This window comes from Polypterus senegalus, chromosome 1 (assembly GCF_016835505.1).
Source record: "Polypterus senegalus isolate Bchr_013 chromosome 1, ASM1683550v1, whole genome shotgun sequence".
NCBI lineage: Eukaryota > Metazoa > Chordata > Cladistia > Polypteriformes > Polypteridae > Polypterus > Polypterus senegalus.
The window spans coordinates 184,315,251-184,335,395 of NC_053154.1; positions in this window are offsets into that span (position 1 = coordinate 184,315,251).

A 20,145-nucleotide genomic window follows, 5' to 3' on the forward strand; every position below is an offset into this window, starting at 1 on the left:
TTGAAATCCTCTCCAATCACCTCTTTCTGTACCTTGGGTACACTGTTCATCATTTCATTCAACTCACTCCAGAAATCTTCTTTCTCATCCATTACACACCCAACTTGTGTGGCATATGCACTAACAATATTCATCATTACACTTTCAATTTCCAGCTACAAAATCATCTGTCACTCTGTCTGACACTCTTTTCACCTCCAAAACACTCCTGAAATACTGTTCCTTCAGAATAGATTGTATGTCATTTCTCCTCCCATCCACACCATGAAGGAACAATTTGAATCAAACCTCTGATCTTCCTGGCCTTACTCCCCTTCCATTTACACAGTGGCTTTACATATTCTGCACTTAAGGACCAAAAACCTGCATAGAAGGAAAATAAAAAAATGACTGCATTTAGCATGTTTAATCTAAAACAGATGTTTATCATTTTCTGGTAATTCTCATTGATCTACTTATATAACGGTCAATTTAAGGTAGGATAATTTGCTTTCTCTTTTAATTTGCCTACATTTTTAACTTACCTGAAATTTAACCCTTTTGTGCATTACATTACAGTTCTCTTTCATACAAGTAAAAGGCAGTACATGCTTTTTATGGTGTTGCCGCTCAGGAACTTTTTGCCAATGTTTCAAATGCTCAGATTTGACCTGACAGCTCTGTTTTAATCCTATTTAATCTAAATTTAATTGTAACACATGCAATCAATAAGACTTGCTGTTGTGTAGGTTGTAGAATGAAAAGAGTATAGTACAGACTGAAATCAAGCAGCAGCCCACACTTACCATAGCAGTTCAATTTAAGATAAAAAATATGCTTGAATAGAAAAAGGGCCCTAAAAATTCCAAAAGGCCCAACTAAAAATGTTTGGCCCAAGGATACCGGAGATACTGTGCGCAGAAAATGTGCCAAGTTCAAGTAATCTGTCTAAAAATATACTTGTTTATCCTAATTTACTGGAGAGTTCTGTGTCCTTTGTGACTGGTCACATTCCTTACTTCTTTAGTATCATATATATGATATGCTGAATGTAACACAGAGGTGTAGTGAGTAGCAAATGTGAAAAACACTTCTAGATTCTGAGTGTTGGTGTTGTGCTGTTTTGCATTTGCAGTATGAGATTTTTTTTCAATCTTTTCAATATTATTTTTCCCAAAGTCTTATTGTATGTTACTCCAGAAGTCAGGTGATAAGTGCTGAATTTGTATAACAAAGTCTAGAGACATAATAAGAATTTTTTGGTGGGAGCGAATGTTTGAGGATATAAAGAATTTATTAAGGCTTGTGAAACTAATAATAATCCATCCATCCATTATCCAACCCACTATATCCCAACCACAGGGTCATGGGGGTCTGCCAGAGCCAATCCCAGCCAACACAGGGCGCAAGGCAGGAAACAAACCCTGGGCAGGGACAATTTAGAATCACCAATGCACCTAACCCGCATGTCTTTGGACTGTGGGAGGAAACCGGAGTACCTGGATGAAACCCACGCAAACATGCAAACTCCACACAGGGAGTACCCGGGATGCAAACCCGGGTCTCTTAACTGCAAGGCAGCAGCACTACCAATTACCAATTTGTGCCGCCCCACTAATAATAATGCTAAATCAAAATAAGAATTCCCCATTACATTTCTACAAGTTACGTCCCCAGCAGGTCCTGGGAGGAATTTCCTATGAATTTTATTATAGATTTGATGACCTTATGGTCACACTACTATTCTTGTGACTAATGACAGATTTAGTCTCATCATCACAGTACAAACCAAATACTAGCTTAGCAGACCCTGTCTTACATTGCATTCAGCACTTTAGTAATTTTAATCCTGTAACTGACCAGGAAGTCTTAACTTTCATTTCTAAAATGAAGCCCACTACTTGTTCCCTAGATCCAGGACCAACAAAACTAGTAAAAAGTGCCATGGATGTTCTTGCAGCGCCTATTCTAACCATTATCAATAGTTCATTACTGCATGGCACAGTACCTGATGCACTAAAAGTGTCAGTCATTAAACCATTACTGAAAAAGTCAGACCTACACCCACACATACTAAATAATAAGGCCTATTCCAAATTTACCCTTTCTCTCTAAAGTACTAGAAAAGTAGTAAATCAGAAATTCCAGTCTGGTTTCCGCACTGGTCATAGTACAGAAACGGGACTATAAATAACATTCTGGTATCCTCTGATGAAGGAAACTCCACAGTAATTATGTTGTTAGACTTAAGCACAACATTTGACTCCACTAACCATTCTATTTTACTGCACAGGCTAGAAAATTATATTGGGGTTACAGGCACTGTGCTCACTTTGTTTAGTTCTTATTTATCAAATCGATTCCAATATGTCCAGAAATGTTCTGACAGTACTACATCATTATATACAGAAGTGAGGCATGGTGTCCCGCAGGGCTCAGTACTGGGACCTTTACTATTTTCAATTTATTTGCTTCCACTGGGATCTCTCATTAGGAAACATAATGTTAATTTTCACTTGTATGCAGATGACACCCAGTTATACCTTTCATTTAAATCAAATGAAGTTTCTCCGATGTTGACTTTAATTAGTCGTGTTAGTGAATTAAAGGAGTGGATGGTTGAGAACTACTTGTCTGTAAACACAGGTAAAACAGAGATGTTAGCCTAATTGTTGGAGGGAATGACGCTGTTCACAACAGTATTCTGTCATCATTTAACTCAGTTGGAATCACCATTAATTTTACTGAATCAGCCCGCAATCTAGGAGTTATCTTTGACTCTAGCATGTCATTTAAAGCACATATTACGAAGATGTCCAAGTCATGTTTCTTCCATCTTAAAAATTTTAGGAAATTAAGGCACTTTCTAAATAAACAGGATTCTGAGAAATTAATTCATAAATTTATTTCTAGTAGGATTGACTACTACAATGTGGTGTTTACTGGATGTTAAAACTGTTCTTTATACAGCCTCCAGTTAATCCAAAATGCTGCTGCAAGAATTATTACAAGAAAAAGAAAATACAAACACATAAGTCCAGTTCTTAAATCCCTACACTGGCTCCCGGTTAAGTTTAGGGCAGATTTCAAAATCCTCCTTTTAACATATAAAGCATTAAATGGCCAAGGTCTGGCTCACTTGTCTGAACTTATCATGATTTACAAACCAGAGCGCACATTAAGCTCTCAAAATGCCAGTCTGCTTATGATTCCAAGGATTAATAAAATAACAGTGAGAGGGCGAGCTTTGAGTTACAGGGCCCCTAAACTGTGGAATGGTATGCCTGCTACATTAAGAGATGCCCCTTCAGTCTCAGCTTTCAAATCCCAGTTGAAGACTCACTACTTCAGTTTAGCATATGCTAACTAGACCTGCTGATTAACTGTACAAACTGCATCTCTGTTGTTAGTCATTAGCACTGTGAGAGATGGCCAGCAGCTTGTCCTGGCCAATACATCCACACCACTAGATGGAGTCCTCCCTGCAACATGAAGGTGCCCTGAATTTCCGCAGAGCATCATGGACAATGGAGTTCGGCTTCACAGCTCTACTGGATACTGTGGGAGTCGCCAGGGGACACTGCAAGGAGACATGAAAATTGTTTCTATTATAGCCTGGAAGTACTCACAAATCACGGGGACTGAAGAATTGAAGTAATTCCGGGCTGAAGAAAAATACAAGTTTTCATCTGACCCGGAAGTGCTATGGAATCACATGGACTGAAGGACAGAAGCACTTCTGGGTTGAGGACTATTTAAAGGACTGTGGGAACCCAGCAAGCTGAGCCGGAGTTGGGAGGAAGTCTGACAGACCTGCTAGGTAGAAAGGAGGGTTTATTGTTTATTATTGCATTGATATTGTGTATTGTGGAGGTGGAGGTGCTTTATGCACCTGGGCGTGTTGACTGTGGGTTACATGGGGCAACAGCGACCCCTAGTGCCAATCAATCAATCAATCAACATTTATTTATATAGCACATATTCATACAAAAAAAATGTAGCTCAAAGTGCTTTACAAAATGAATAGAGAAATAGAAGACACAATAAAAGATAAACATAAGTCAACATTAATTAACATAGAATAAGAGTAAGGTCCGATGGCCAGGGTGGACAGAAAACAAAAAACTCCAAAGGCTGGAGAAAAAATAAAATCTGTAGGGGTTCCAGACCAAGAGACAACACAGTCCCCTCTGGGCATTCTACCCAACATAAATCATCATATTTTCATGGAAGGACCTGATGATGATGGTCACATAGACTTCTGGCTTTCAGTCCATCATTGTTGGAGCATCATGATGCTTTGAGTAGGTGGTGGCGCAGGCCGCCACCACAAAGAAACCGAAAAGAAACAGAAGAGAGTAGGGGTCAGTACGGATTTTAGAGCCACCATGAATAGTTATTATGAATAATTGAACATACAGAGTATCAGGATTATGTTAAAGTGAAGTTATAAAAAGGCCATGTTAAAGTAATGTGTTTTCAGCAGTGTTTTTTTTTTTTTTTTTTTTTTTTTTATTAATTTTATTACAATCAATACATAGCAATCAAGTTTTTACAAAAAAAAAAGAATTATGCTAAGAACAGATCGATCCCCACCCTTGAGAGAGAGAGCAAGCCAAACGGTGTAAAATTTAAGGCTTTTAAAAATACCTAAATCAACAAATTCTCTGTGCTTTATAAATCATTTCAAAATATTACTGATTAGATCCTGCCATGTTTTGAAAAAGTCTGCACAGATCCTCTAACTGAGTATTTGATTTTTTCCAATTTTAAATAATATAACACATCAGTTTCCCACTGACTTAAAGAGGAGAGTTTGGGTTCTTCCAGTTTATCAGAATAAGTCTGCGTAAACAGTGTAGTGAATGCAATCACAATTTGTTTGTCTTTCTCCACTTTAAGACCCTCTGGAAGAACCCCAAACACAGCTGTTAATGGGTTAGGAGGGATTGTGAGTCCAAGACTGTCTGAGAGGTAATTAAAATTTTTGTCCAGAATAATGTTAATTTGGAGCAGGCCCAGAACATGTGACCTAGTGAGGCTGGGGCTTTTGCAGCGTCACAGGTTGGATCATGCCCTGGAAACATTTTGAGAGTTTTAGTCGAGACAGATGTGCTCGATATATAATTTTGAGTTGTATAATTGTATGCTTTGCGCATATGGAGCTTGAGTGAATTCTCTGCATTGCTACTTTCCACTCCTTTTCTGATATATTAATTGAGAGGTCATTTTCCCAGTGTCCTCTTGGATCTTTGAAAGGAAGGGATTGTAAAAGGATTTTATATATTGTAGAGATGGAGTCTAACTCCTTGAAATTGAGCAATAATTTTTCCAGCGTGGATGAGGGTGCAAGATGAGGAAAATCTGGAAGGTTCTGTTTAACAAAGTTCCTGATTTGAAGATAGTGAAAGAAATTTGTAGCTGGAATGTTAAATTTGGAATGTAATTGTTCATAGGATGCAAAGACGTTGTCTATATAAAGATCTCTAAGCAAGTTAATTCCAAATTTTTCCAGATATTAAAAACTGCATATGTTTGTGAGGGTTGAAAGAGGTGGTTCTTTTGCAGGGTGCCACAGAAAGAAGCTTCTCCGTCTTAAAATGCTTTCTACATTGGTTCCAGATTCTAAGTGAGTGGAGCACAATTGGGTTATTAGTGTATTGCCGATAACGTGTGTTTATTGGAGCACAAAGCAAGGAATACAAAGAAGTACTGCAGGATTTTACTTCTATTGCGGTCCATGCCTGTGTATGTTCTTCTATTTGTGTCCAGGTTCTTATCGACTGTATATTTGCCCAGTAATAAAACTGGAAGTTAGGTAGAGCCATGCCGCCTTCTGCCTTTTGTCTTTGTAGGGTCGCTCTTTTGATGCGTGGATGTTTAGAATTCCAAATAAATGAGGTTATTGTTGAATCTAATTGCTTAAAGAACGATTTATTAATGTATATTGGTATGTTTTGAAATAAAAAGGAGCTTAGGAAGAATATTCATCTTAACAGTGTTAATTCTTCCAGCTAGTGTGAGATGAAGGGTTGACCATCTATGCAAGTCTTGCTTAATTTTTTCCAGGCAGACAGAAAAATTTTGTTGATAAAGAGCTTTATGTTTACTTGTGATGTTTACCCCGAGGTATTTAAACTGTTCTGCAATGATAAAAGGAAGGGTGTCTAATCTAATATTATATGCTTGCGAATTCACGGAAAGAGTACACTTTTATTCAGATTAATTCTGAGACCAGAGAGCTTTTGAAATTCTGTGAGTGCTGCTAAGACTGCAGGCACAGAATTTTCTGGGTCCGATATATACAGTACCATGTCATCTGCATATAATGAGATTTTCTGTTCCAGTCCTTCTCTGCTAATCCCCTTTATCTGATCAGTATTTCGACAATGTATTGCCAGTGGTTCAATGGCAATTGCAAACAGCAGTGGTGACAAAGGGCATCCTTGTCTTGTGCCACGCTCTAGTTTAAAGTAGTCTGAGCAAATGTTATTGATGCAAACTGAAGCTTCTGGGTTAGTATACAGTAATTTAATCCATGCACAAATGTTGGGCCAAACCCAAACTTCTCCAAAATAGTAAAAGGTATTTCCATTCAATCATGTCGAATGCTTTTTCTGCATCCAATGATAATAATATTTCTGGGGTGTTTGATTTAGTTGGTGAGTATATTACATTAAACAGGCGTCGAAGATTTGAAGATAAGTGTCGGCCCCTAATAAATCCAGTTTGGTCTTGTGATATTACTGAGGGGAGCACTTTCTCCATCCTTCTAGCTATGATTTTAGAGAGTATTTTAACGTCGTTATTCAGAAGTGAAATTGGTCTGTATGATGCACATTGTAATAAGTCCTTATTTTGTTTTGGAAAGACAGTGATTAGTGCTTGGCGAAAGGTTTGTGGAAGAGATTGGTTATCTCTGGCTTCTGTAAATGTTGCTAATAGGAGGGAGCTAGCTGAGCGGAGAATTTCTTGTAAAACTCTGCAGGGTAGCCGTCAGGGCCTGCTGCTTTTCCACCTTGGAGTGACTTTATAGCATCCAGTAATTCTGATAATGACAGAGGTTTATCGAGCTCCTCCACACTAATAGCGTCAATTTGTGGTATCTGTAATTTATCCAGAAATGCATTAGATTGTATATTGTCTTCTTTAAACTCAGTAGTATATAGGGATTTATAGTAGTCTCTAAAAGTGTACATTATATTTTTGTGTTCGATGATTTTATCTCCGTTCGTGTTAGTAATTACGAGATTGCTATGCATATCTTGCTTGTGAATTTGTTGCGCTAAAAGCTTATTAGCTTTCTCCATGTTCATAATAATGATGTCTGGATTTGTAAATTAGTTGTTCGGTTTCTTTAGTTGTCAAGAGGTTTAATTCTGAATGTAGAGCCTGCCTCCTCTTATGTAGAGTCTCGCTTGGTAGTCTGGCATGTTCTTCATCTATTTTAGTAATTTCGCTTTTATCTCTGCTACTTTCTTCGCTCGGATTTATTTCTGTGGGAAAGATATGAGATAATCTGTCCTCTTAAGAAGGCCTTAAGAGTTTCCCAGAGTATTCCTGCAGAGATCTCAGGGGATGTATTTGTCTCTAGAAAGAATTCAATTTGTTTGGATATAAATTCAGTACAATTCTCGTCAGCTAATAGAAGCGGATTGAGACGCCATCTGCGGGTGAGTGTATGGGGCTTAGTAATTTCAGCTCCAAGATCATCGGAGCATGGTCTGAAATAACAATAGCATCGTATTTACAAGATTTAATCTTAGGCAAGAAGTTATTATCTATAAAGAAGTAATCAATCCTTGAGTAGCAATGATGTACTGGTGAGTAGAAAGAATATGTTCTTGAATTTGGGTTTAAAAACCTCCAGGGATCTGATAAGTTGTGATCAGTTATAAACTTTGTAATTATCTTTGCGGTGTTAGTTGCCGTTCCCCTGTGGAGGAAGTCTTATCTAAAAGTGGATTTAGAACACAATTAAAGTCCCCAGCCATTATAAGTTTATGAGTGTTCAGATTGGGAATGGATGCAAATAAATTTTGTATAAATTCCTTATCATCAACATTAGGTGCATAAACATTTATCAAAATCATTTTACAGTTAGATAAGTCTCCCATGACCATCACATATCTCCCTTCAGGATCCAATACTACATCTGATGCTACAAATGGTACTGTTCTATGTATGAGAATTCCCACCCCTCTAGTTTTCTTTGTAAAACTAGAATGGAACATTTGGCCAGTCCAGTCTTTTGCAGCCGGAACTGATCCTTACTTAGTAAGTGGGTTTCCTGTAAAAATACTATTTTAGCATTTAGACCTGTTAGGTGAGAAAGTACTTTCTTTCTCTTTAATTCGTGATTCAGGCCTTTAACATCCCAGCTTACGAAGCTAACTGTCCCATCATGGAGACACTGATTCTGAGTTTTTGGTGTCATATTAGTCTTAACTGGAAGTGAAATAGTTTAGGTCTTAATTTCCTATTCCCCCAAGAGTTGTTGCCATGCAGCTTATTATTATTTATGCAGCAGTGTTTTAAAGTGCTCCACTGTATTTGCCTGGCGAATTCCTATTGGCAGGCTATTCCAGATTTTAGGTGCATAGCAGCAGAAGGCCGCCTCACCACTTCTTTTAACTTTAGCTTTTGGAATTATAAGGAGACACTCATTTGAAGATCTAAGGTTACGATTTGGAATATAACGTGTCAGGCATTCCGATATATAAGATGGAGCGATTATTTAAGGCTTTATAAACCATAAGCAGTATTTTAAAGTCAATCCTGAATGACACAGGCAACCAGTGTAGTGACATCAAAACTGGAGAAATGTGTTCGGATTTTCTTTTCCCAGTTAGGATTCTAGCAGCTGCATTCTGCACTCGTTGCAAGTGATTTATGTCTTTTTTGGGTAGTCCTGAGAGGAGTGCGTTACAGTAATCTAGTCTACTGAAAACAAAAGCGTGAATTAATTTCTCAGCATCTTTCAATGATATAAGAGGTCTAACTTTAGCTATGTTTCTTAAATGAAAAATGCTGTCCTAGTGGTCTGATGAATATGCGATTTAAAATTCAGATTACAGTCAACGGTTACCCCTAAATTTTTTACTTCCGTCTTAACTTTTAATCCTAGTGCATTAAGTTTATTTCTGATAACCTCGCTGAATCCATTATTGCCAATTACCAAAATTTCAGTTTTCTCTTTATTTAGTTTGAGAAAATTACTATTCATCCATTCAGAAATACCAGTAAGACATTGTGTTAGTGTATCGAAGAGTCGGAGTCATCAGGTGCTATAGATAAGTACAGCTGTGTGTCATCAGCATAGCTGTGGTAGCTCACATTGTAACCTGAGATAATCTGACCTAACGGAAGCATATAGATTGAGAATAACAGCGGACCCAGGATAGAGCCTTGTGGAACACCATATCGGATATCATGTGTCTTTGAGATTTGATTACCACAACTCACAAAGAATTTTCTCCCTGCCAGGTAGGATTCAAACCAATTTAAGACACTGCCAGAGAGGCCCACCCATTGACTAAGGCGATTTCTAAGAATATTATGATCAATGGTGTCAAATGCAGCACTCAGATCTAAGAGGATGAGAACAGATAAATGGCCTCTGTCTGCATTTACCCGCAAGTCATTTACTACTTTAACAAGTGCAGTTTCTGTACTGTGATTTGTTCTGAAGCCTGACTGAAAAGTATCAAGAATAGCATGTTTATTTAGGTGGTCATTTAACTGCATAATGACTGCCTTCTCTAAAATTTTACTTAAGAAGGGCAGGTTAGAAATGGGTCTAAAATTTTCAAAGGCAGAGGGGTCAAGATTATGTTTCTTAAGAAGGGGTTTAACTACAGCAGTCTTAAGACAGTCTGGAAAGACCCCCGTATCTAATGACGAATTTACTATGTCCAGAATATTGTCAATTAGAACGCCTGATATTTCTTTGAAAAACCTGGTTGGTATTGGGTCAAGGACGCAGGTGGAGGATTTCAGTTGAGAGATTATACTATGTAATTCAGGTAAATCTATCCTGGTGAAAGCATTTAATTTGTTTATAATGGAGTACCGGGCTTTGGAGGTTCTGCAGTGTTGGGGAGATATACTATGTTATCTCTAATATCATTAATTTTTTGAGTGAAAAATACAGCAATGTTCTCACAGGTTTCACTGGAAGTATTCTGGGGGCATTCCTTTGTGTTACCTGGGTTTAACAGACGGTCAATTGTTGAAAATAAGACTCTGGGATTACTAGCATTGTTATTTATAATATTAGAGAAATAGCAGCTCTCAAGACGGACAGTGTTATTGTATTCTGTTATTTTAACTTTTAATATTTCATAGTGGATAGTTAGTTTAGTTTTCCTCCATTTACGCTCAGCTCTACGACATGTTCTTTTAAATCAGACACTCTTTGGGTCTTCCATGGAATAACAGTACTAGAGGATTTTTTAACTGTCTTTTCAGGTGCAACTATGTCAACAGCAGTTCTTACTTTAGAGTTAAAGTTTTCCACTTTACTATTTACATTATCCTCGCTATTATAGCTGGCATTATAAACGGACTGATTGCTTAGAATAGTTGTAAGCTTTAAAGCTGCTGATGAGTCAAAGAAGCGTTTTTTAACAAAATGCTTCTCATGAGCGTTTTCTATCTTTATTTCTATATTAAATAGTAGAAGGAAATGGTCTGATAGACCGATATCAGTGACCTGCTTTATATCAACTTTAAGTCCTTTAGTAATCACTAAGTCTAACGTATGACCTGCTTTATGTGTAGGCTGATTTACGAGCTGCCTCAAATCAAAAGAGTCCAGGAGGTTCATGAATTCCTTTACCTTTTGGTCACACTGATTGTCGACATGAAAGTTAAAGTCGCCGACTATTAAGAGTGCATCATAGTTTGTAACTAAAATTGACATTAAGTCAGAGAATTCCTCAAGGAAAGACGCGTTATATTTAGGAGGTCTATACACGGATAATACGAGAACGTGAGAATCTCCATGAATAACAACGGCGAGATACTCAAAGGACTTAAATTTACCAAAACTAACATCTTTACATTTTAATCGGCTCGAGTAAATGTTTGCCAAACCGCCCTTTTTCCCTGGCGGTCGCACGAGTAAAACTGTAATCCGGGCGCAGATTCGATTAAAACTGCCGCCCCATTGGAATTAAGCCATGTTTCATTTAGCGCAATAAAATCAATGTTTCTATCACTAATAAGATCGTTTATAAAAAATGTCTTGTTAGTTAAAGCTCTAACATTTAATAGTGCCATATTTAATGTTTCTGAAGGGCAGAGCTGAATTTTATGCGTGTTATCGGTAATCGGAACAAAAATTAAGTTATTTTTGTTAACGCCGCTCTGTGTATACTTTTTATGTAATCTACAATCCGTTTTTATAGTCTTAATGCAGTGTTGATCTGAAGTAGTAATTTCAATTAAATTATTGGTGTTTTTGTCGCACTGCCTAGATTTTTACGTGCGTTAAGATTTGTTATTAGATTATTAATGATGTGCACTTTAACGGAAGACTCTGTTAAGCCATTATGTCCTATCAAAACAAGTAGCATTACGTAAGGGGTTAGCAGTGCCACAGCACTAAAACATAAGTAACATGATAGATATAATTGGATACTAACCCTCATCTATTCTGTTTCTCTTCTTGGTACTCAAATGTGGCACTTGGTGCCACGGCCCACCTGCCAAGTTGTTTTGCCTGCTTAAGGTAAAGTCATCCCTGATGGAGGATCGCAGGAATTGTGGGAAAGAGGGGTTCTTTCATCGGATTAGCTCTGTTTCAGCTGTGGAATGTCCAAATGGGGGAGGCAGCTTGATGGATGAGGTCTCCAGGACTCTAAACACATCCAAATCATATTATGTGATATCATCTACTGTTAAATTCTGCTCCGTACTTCTAAATGTTTTATTTTTTTACTGTATTGAGGATTTGTTCTGTTCTGTGTACAGTATTGCATTGTATTTACCTACTTCTTTTTGACACCCACTGCACACCCAAGCTACCTGGAAAGGGGTCTCTCTTTGAACTGCCTTTCCCAAGGTTTTTTCCATTGTTTCCCTACAAGGGTTTTTGTTGGGAGTTTTTTCTTGTCTTCTTAGAGAGTCAAGTCTGGGGGGCTGTCAAGAGGCAGGACCTGTTAAGCCCATTGTGACACTTCTTGTGTGACTTTGGGCTATACAAAAATAATTTGTATTGTATTTTCAAAAGGTGCACATTTCATTTCTTTAAAATGGTACCCACTGCTGAAAAATTATCCAGTGTTTGTATCTTATGTTTTGGAAGTTTTTCTGTTCTAAAGTTAACACTAAGGTAATTTTAACTTCAAGGTACTGTCCTTAGAGTAACAGCCAGACTGAGTAGGTCAATCTTGATTTAGAAAAGAGTAAAATGGAAGACCATCATGACATTTTGGAGTCTCAAACAAACTGTAATTAGAGGGCAAATAAAAGAATAGTGAAAAATGTTTGAATACACAATGGGCAGTCTGAAAATCAAGAGTACAATTAATGAGAAAAAATTAGGAGTCATAGTGGTCTCTAAGCTAAGCTTCTTGACAGTGTTCAGAAGCCATTAAGAAGGCAAACAGAATGTTAGGTTAAGTATAAGTCCCAAGGAGGTTATGCTCAAGCTTTACAATGCACTGGTGATGCCTCATCTGGAGTACTGTGTGCAGTTTTGATCTCCAGGCTACAAGAAAAACAAAACATTACTAGAAAAATTCCAGAGAAGAGTGACTAGGCTGATTCCAGGGCTATAGGGGATGAATTATGAGGAAAGATTAAAAAAGCTGAGCCTTTTCAGTTTAAGCAAAAGAAGATTAAGAGGTGACATGATTGAAATGTTTAAAATTATGAAGGGAATTAGTACAGTGGATTGAGATTGTTATTTTAAAATGGGTTCATCAAAAACACAGGGATACAGTTTGAAACTTGCTAAGGGTAAATTTCGCACAAACATTAGGAAGTTTTTCTTTACACAAAAAACGCTTGTAATAAGCTACAAAGTAGCGTGATAGACAATAAGACTTTAAGGACTTTCAAAACTCGACTTGATGTATTTTTGGAATTAATAAGTGGATAGGACTGGTGAGTTTTTTTAGGCTGAATGGCCTATTTTCATCTAGATTCTTCTAATGTTCTAAAAAAATGAAATACAACAGCAAAACAAAAACAGAATGTGAACAGTTTTGCCAGTTTCATTATGCACACTCAGTAAATTCTGATAGATTTGTCTGGAGTTGGGAGGAAGGCTCTTTTATGATTTTAAGGTTTTGACACAGACAGAATTTAATTATTTTTGTTATTTTTTATTTTCAATAAAATTTATTGCTATGACAATTTTGTAAAGCCATTTTGTTTATCACTTTGATGTATAGTGGTAGCCATGTTGTTGTTAATTATGTTTCTGCCACATGCCAGCCTAAAAGAGAATGTGACTGTACAGAATCACTGTATTGTCAGTATTTAAGATATTGTCACACAGTTTTTGGATACTGTGTAAAACTTTAGTTAGTTCACATTGCATGTTTATTTTGATCTTGAGTTTGATTATGGTTTCTGACTTTTGTGTTTTAATTTGAGCAGTCTTTTGGCTTCAGACCTTTTCTAACTTTAAACATATTGCTCACTTTTTCCTGGTTTTGGTACTTAACTTCTGAATGCTGTTTTGTGGGTAGTAGGAAGATTTCCAGGTATTGTTTATGTTTGATGAGAAACACTTACTGATCAAGGTGTTGGAGATGGTGACGTTTTAAATATTGTTCAGAAATGCAATTAAAAATGTAGCAGTGCTCTGTATCCAGCGACAATTCACTTTCATAACATATTTGCGTTAACCATGGTAATGGATTGCTGCCATGCACATACACCCATTTTTGTGACGCAATGGATGACATGTTTAAAAGCTGCATTATTATCACAGCATGCATCATTGCTTTGTGATTTAAAAATGGCAAAAAGCCTCAAAATCAAAACCAGACCTTCACTCCACAACATGTGGAGTTTATATCATCATTTCAGGCAGCCAGGCAATAAACTCAAAAGGCTTGTTTTTGGTCTGCAAAGGTCCAAAAGAGGGACGAAGGTTTTAAAGAAAAAAAATATCTTTAAAAAGGAGGAATGATAAGCCAAAAAACCTCTGGCCCAAAACAGTGAAATGAGGTTCCTTTAATAGTTAATAAATATTTATTACAACATTAAAAATGTATACTAAGATAAAGAAAGGCAGGTACAAAAAAGAAACAAAATAGATTTGCCTAAAAGGCAAACCTAAAAGCAAACACATACATATATCAATAATCAGAGACAATAATTTGACATGAAAACATATGATAAAAGCTACAAAATTCAAAATCAGAACAAAAGCACAATCCAAAAGTCAGGAACAAACCTTAATGCCAACTTAACCATGGTAAATGCTTCTTTATTTTAAATACTACTGGGAGCAGCTGCAGCATTAGGTGGTCCTGTCTCCTGAGGCACCAAATTAAGAGGACAGGGAAGTAAATGCCTCAAAACTAGAATCAGTTCATTTCTCCAGTTGTAATGACAAGGTAAGGAGGCTTTCATTTTTCAGGCTTGACGAGGCATGACTAGATGAGAAGAACACAATCTGAGTGGAATGTATAAGACACCAGAAAGACCACTTCTTGGCTGGGAAGACTAGTCTGCAAAAATACAAACTAAGAGGCACATCTACTGAATTGATACTCATGTTTTGAACTTTGGGGCACTGTAATAAATTTATATGTTTAATATGTCACTGTGCTCTGTACGAAAAATATTTTATAAATCATCATCTCACATGTACATCATGTACAACACAAGGCCAGATTTAACACACTGAGGCTCATCATTTAGAACTGCTAGGCAAGCAGACATGAAATGGACAACTACGAAAATGGAAATTGTACTATTTCTGCGTGACAGAGTCAGCATGACATTGAATCTTCTTTTCCTTGTTTGGAACGGCATGATTTACCCAAGATGGGGCCCTGAACGTGAAGAAATGGTATAAAACCTTGGAACATTGTCCGACACACCTTTGAAGCCGACGGACGGATGGGAGATAACGTCATCCGATCTTCAAAATCCTTCCAACGCAGCGATGGAAATGGCAGACTGTATACATCGAGCTCCCACTTCGGTCTGTTATGCTGTAAAAATCGTCATTAAAGAAAGCTAAGTTATTTCTCCTATGTGATTTCTTACAGCAGTATCACTAAGGGAGGAGTATCACCTTTTTATATTATATCTACACTCACCTAAAGGATTATTAGGAACACCATACTAATACGGTGTTTGACCCCCTTTCGCCTTCAGAACTGCCTTAATTCTACGTGGCACTGATTCAACAAGGTGCTGAAAGCATTCTTTAGAAATGTTGGCCCATATTGATAGGATAGCATTTTGCATTTGATGGAGATTTGTGGGATGCACATCCAGGGCATGAAGCTCCCGTTCCACCACATCCGAAAGATGCTCTATTGGGTTGAGATCTGGGGCCTCATGTATAACGCTGTGCGTAGAACTCGCACTATAACATGGCGTAAGCACAAAAGCCGAAATGTGCTTACGCACAGAAAAATCCAGATGCAGGAATCTGTGCGTACTCCAACTTCCACGTTCTTCCGCTACATAAATCCCGATCAGTGTGAAAACTAACGCTCGTGCACGCGCATTATGTAACGCCCCAAATCCTCCCAGAATTACACCTATTTGAATATGCAAATCAATATAAATCGCCCTTAAGCGCAGCCTTCTGTGAAAAGACAATGGGAAAAGCACGGGGGGAAACATAAGAATTTCAGCGAATACCAAGTGGAGGCAAAGGAAAAACATACTATTTGTTCAAATAAGCCGTGGTATAATCAACAAAAGGAAGTTGATCGAGTGGCATAGCGTGTTGGAGAAACATGAAAGCTCACATCCACAAAATCACACAGTGCCGGAAATAAAAAAGAAGTCACATATCAAAGTCGCCGTAGAAAGCCGAGTTGTAAGCCCACTGTCTGAGTGTCAAATGAAAGCTTATTAGGGTACAGAGAAAAAAGCCACACGGTGGGGGAAAAAGCACAAAATGTCCACTTCAATCTCGCCATTTCCACTTTAATCACGTAGTTTATTTTGTCATTAAAGTAGAACATCATAAAATTCATCTTAAAATTGTTTAATTAACCAGTTTCTAAAATCACATCGTAATTAAAGTAGCATGTTAAATGCTTTGTTTTGTATTTGATTTTCTACTCGTATGTGCTCTATGTGTGTGAATCACTACTTGTTTCTTAAACCGGCTCTCTTCCTCCAACTGGACACAGAATCCATTACATTTGTGATATTACAGCTCTCTGAATAACTAAAATACTGAGATGTATACGTGATGTCATTTTCATGATGATAGGAGTTAAAGCACGTTATTAAACATGTTTCACTTCGATGAAATAATTTATTGCAGCAATACTCAGGGGCGGCTCTAAGCTTGTGGTGGCACTGGGCAGAGGAAGGCACTGGCACCTTCGCCCGCCAATGTCAGTAAAGTATCTTATGCACGGTGGATGGCCACGTATGTTGCAGACACTAGCCGCCTCGTGCTCATGACACAAGCATTTAACTTTTTCCGAAATTTGTTGCTGCATTTTTAGCTGTGTTGTTATTTTCTCTTTCTGTTTTATATTCAATATATATTGGCGTAGCCGTCACTGCAGTCAGTGCTTTTCTTTCCCCAAGTAACCGATCGCCATACAATCAGCTCTGTAATAGACGTTAAGCCATCTGTAAGCTTAGCGCCGATTCTTCAAAACGTTTAAAGAACATTGAAATATCTTCGTAGTACATGTTTAATTATTCTATCCTTAAAGACACTCCCAGTGAAGAATATAGATTATTTAAATGAAGTTAAAGTTTTATCTGTATAATTTAACAAACATATTTTGCTGCATTTCACCTTAAAAATGATATCGTCATCATATGTAAATACGCGCTTTATAAAGTGGCTCAGGTTGTGCGATATTATAACTATAGTGCAAGTTTACAGTGGGGTGATTGTACTTATAAGTACAAACAGTTCTACAAGGAGCACTTGATTGGCTGCATTTAAAGTTCTTGGGATTAAACTGTTTTGAACCGCGAGGTCCGTACAGGAAAGGCTTTGAAACGTTTTGCCGTGGCAGAGACAGCGTGTGCTTAATGCCGTATACCGATAATTCTCTTTCCGATCAGCTGCTGCTGTGATTCACACTCAGATACAGTGATATAAATACTCCGAGTGGTGCAGTGAGAGAAATATGGAAAAAGATGATCCGCTGTGGCAACTCCTAACGGGAGGAGCTGAAAGAAGAAGAAGAAGAAGAAGAAGAAGTGAGAGTAACAACGCTAAAGCAGTTATGGCATTTGGAATACTATGGCTGTTCCCTGGACCATTATATTGTTACGAGTTAATTACAATCAGATGCATTACACTAATAAACAATATGCGGTTAGTTTCTGTGTATTTATAAAGCCGCGTCATGAAAATAATGAGTAACCACACAAGAACAGTAGCACTGCTTTGACGCTGGGTGCCGCCAGTTTGCAAAACCGAGCGGAGAACTTGCGTACGACAAGACATGAGGTACTGTGGAAAAGTGTGTGGCTTTACGCCAAGTGTAGGTTTTATACATCGCGATTTGAACGTGGAAAAGTTCTTACGCAACATTTCTGTGCGTACGCACCGTTTATACATGAGGCCCCTGGTGACTGTGGGGGCCATTTTAGTACAGTGAACTCATTGTCATGTTCAAGAAACCAATTTGAAATGATTCGAGCTTTGTGACATGGTGCATTATCCTGCTGGAAGTAGCCATCAGAGGATGGGTACATGGTGGTCATGAAGGGATGGACATGGTCAGAAACAATGCTCAGGTAGCCAGTGGCATTTAAACGATGCCCAATTGGCACTAAGGAGCCAAAAGTGTGCCAAGAAAACATCCCCCACACCATTACACCACCACCACCAGCCTGCACAGTGGTAACAAGGCATGATGGATCCATGTTCTCATTCTGTTTACGCCAAATTCTGACTCTACCATTTGAATGTCTCAACAGAAATCGAGACTCATCAGACAAGGCAACATTTTTCCAGTCTTCAACTGTCCAATTTTGGTGAGCTTGTGCAAATTGTAGCCTCTTTTTCCTATTTGTAGTGGAGATGAGTGGTACCCGGTGGGGTCTTCTGCTGTTGTAGCCTATCCGCCTCAAGGTTGTGCGTGTTGTGGCTTCACAAATGCTTTGCTGCATACCTCGGTTGTAACGAGTGGTTATTTCAGTCAAAGTTGCTCTTCTATCAGCTTGAATCAGTCGGCCCATTCTCCTCTGACCTCTAGCATCAACAAGGCATTTTCGCCCACAGGACTGCTGCATACTGGATGTTTTTCCCTTTTCACACCATTCTTTGTAAACCCTAGAAATGGTTGTGCGTGAAAATTCCAGTAACTGAGCAGATTGTGAAATACTCAGACGGGCCCGTCTGGCACCAACAACCATGCCATGCTCAAAATTGCTTAAATCACCTTTCTTTCCCATTCTGACATTCAGTTTGGAGTTCAGGAGATTAACTTGACCAGGACCACACCCCTAAATGCATTGAAGCAACTGCCATGTGATTGGTTGATTAGATAATTGCATTAATGAGAAATTGAACAGGTGTTCCTAATAATCCTTTAGGTGAGTGTATATAGGTTCAGTTTACTTAAGATGCCAACGCCCCCTGCTGGAAAACAAATGGTGTAGTTAGCAGGATTGTGGCTAAATTAATAACCCAATCATATTTATAATTTATCATATATATGAAATACGCTTCTAAAAATGATGGCATGGAGGGTTTAGGTGAAGTAATTAAGTTACTGGAATGGTAGTGTGTACAGTCATGGACTCTCGTGGCCGAGTTATACTGCTCTAAATGCCTGGCCCTAACTGGAAGAGGATATTAATCCCGCAAAAGTGCAAGAGGCATCTTGGAACATGGGCTACAGTGAGGAGCAATAAAAAACAGAGAACTGCCGGTGAATTGTGGTAACTTCTGCTAATCGCATTATACAGTATGGACTTAAAAGTCCAAAGTATGGCTATAAAATGTGGGGAAAAAAAAGACGAAACTAAGCCAGACACGATAAATTGTAAAATAAGTTTTAAACTTATAAACACAAGACTGGTTAACACAGATTAATAAGCTGCCATACGGATGTCCAAAACCTTCCACATAAATAAGTGCCGTGTTGGGGAACACTGCTATTAAATAAGTTACACCGTTAACCATTATAATTAATATTTTGTAAAGCTATGAAGAACTGCACACTAATTAAGAGTTGATGCATGCATGCACACATTTACCTTGTTGTCTGACGAGTCACACCTCCAACGGGTCTGGCAGTCAGTTACTTAAAGATGAACAATGTCAATGCCGATAAAATAAAGTCTTGATCGCACTCACTAAAATATTTGTGGAAATCTTGAATGGCATAATAGCAGCCCAATATAATCCAAAATGCACGATTGGTCGTTCTGTTAAAAATGCAGTTTATGAGCTGTGAAGCTGTTGCTGTCACACTGCCCAAATGCTTAAAAGCGGCAACCCCCAAAAAACTGCTGAAGTGTCATGAAATGGATGTTAAATAAATACTGATAATTGCAGGACATCGAAAACACATAGAAACATATGAAATTATTGAAGTTATCGTATAAGTATTGCTTAAATTACAGACCAACGTTATAAGCTAGTGTTAAAAAGGAAACTCCAGAATGTGTACACAAATAGCACTAAAATATAAAGAGCTCTAACTTCAATTGGAAAAAAGAATAAATACATTTGGTTTTAACTTGGTATCAAGAAGCATGCCTCTGTTACTTTCCTGTACTGGCCATACTTTAGGAAGATATTAATTGGATGTGTGGATTTAAGATGAGATAACTTCTCACATGACAAAGAAATATAATTATCTATGTAAAATTGGGTTAAAGTAAATAAAAATGTCTCTACTTTTGTTTAAAATTATCATAAACATGCAAAAACATTTTTCCTTTCAAACCCTGATCAAGTTTAACATTAGAATTACCAGAACCAATGAAAAAACTTGTAGATCCTGTCCCACCTTACATCGCTTCTTA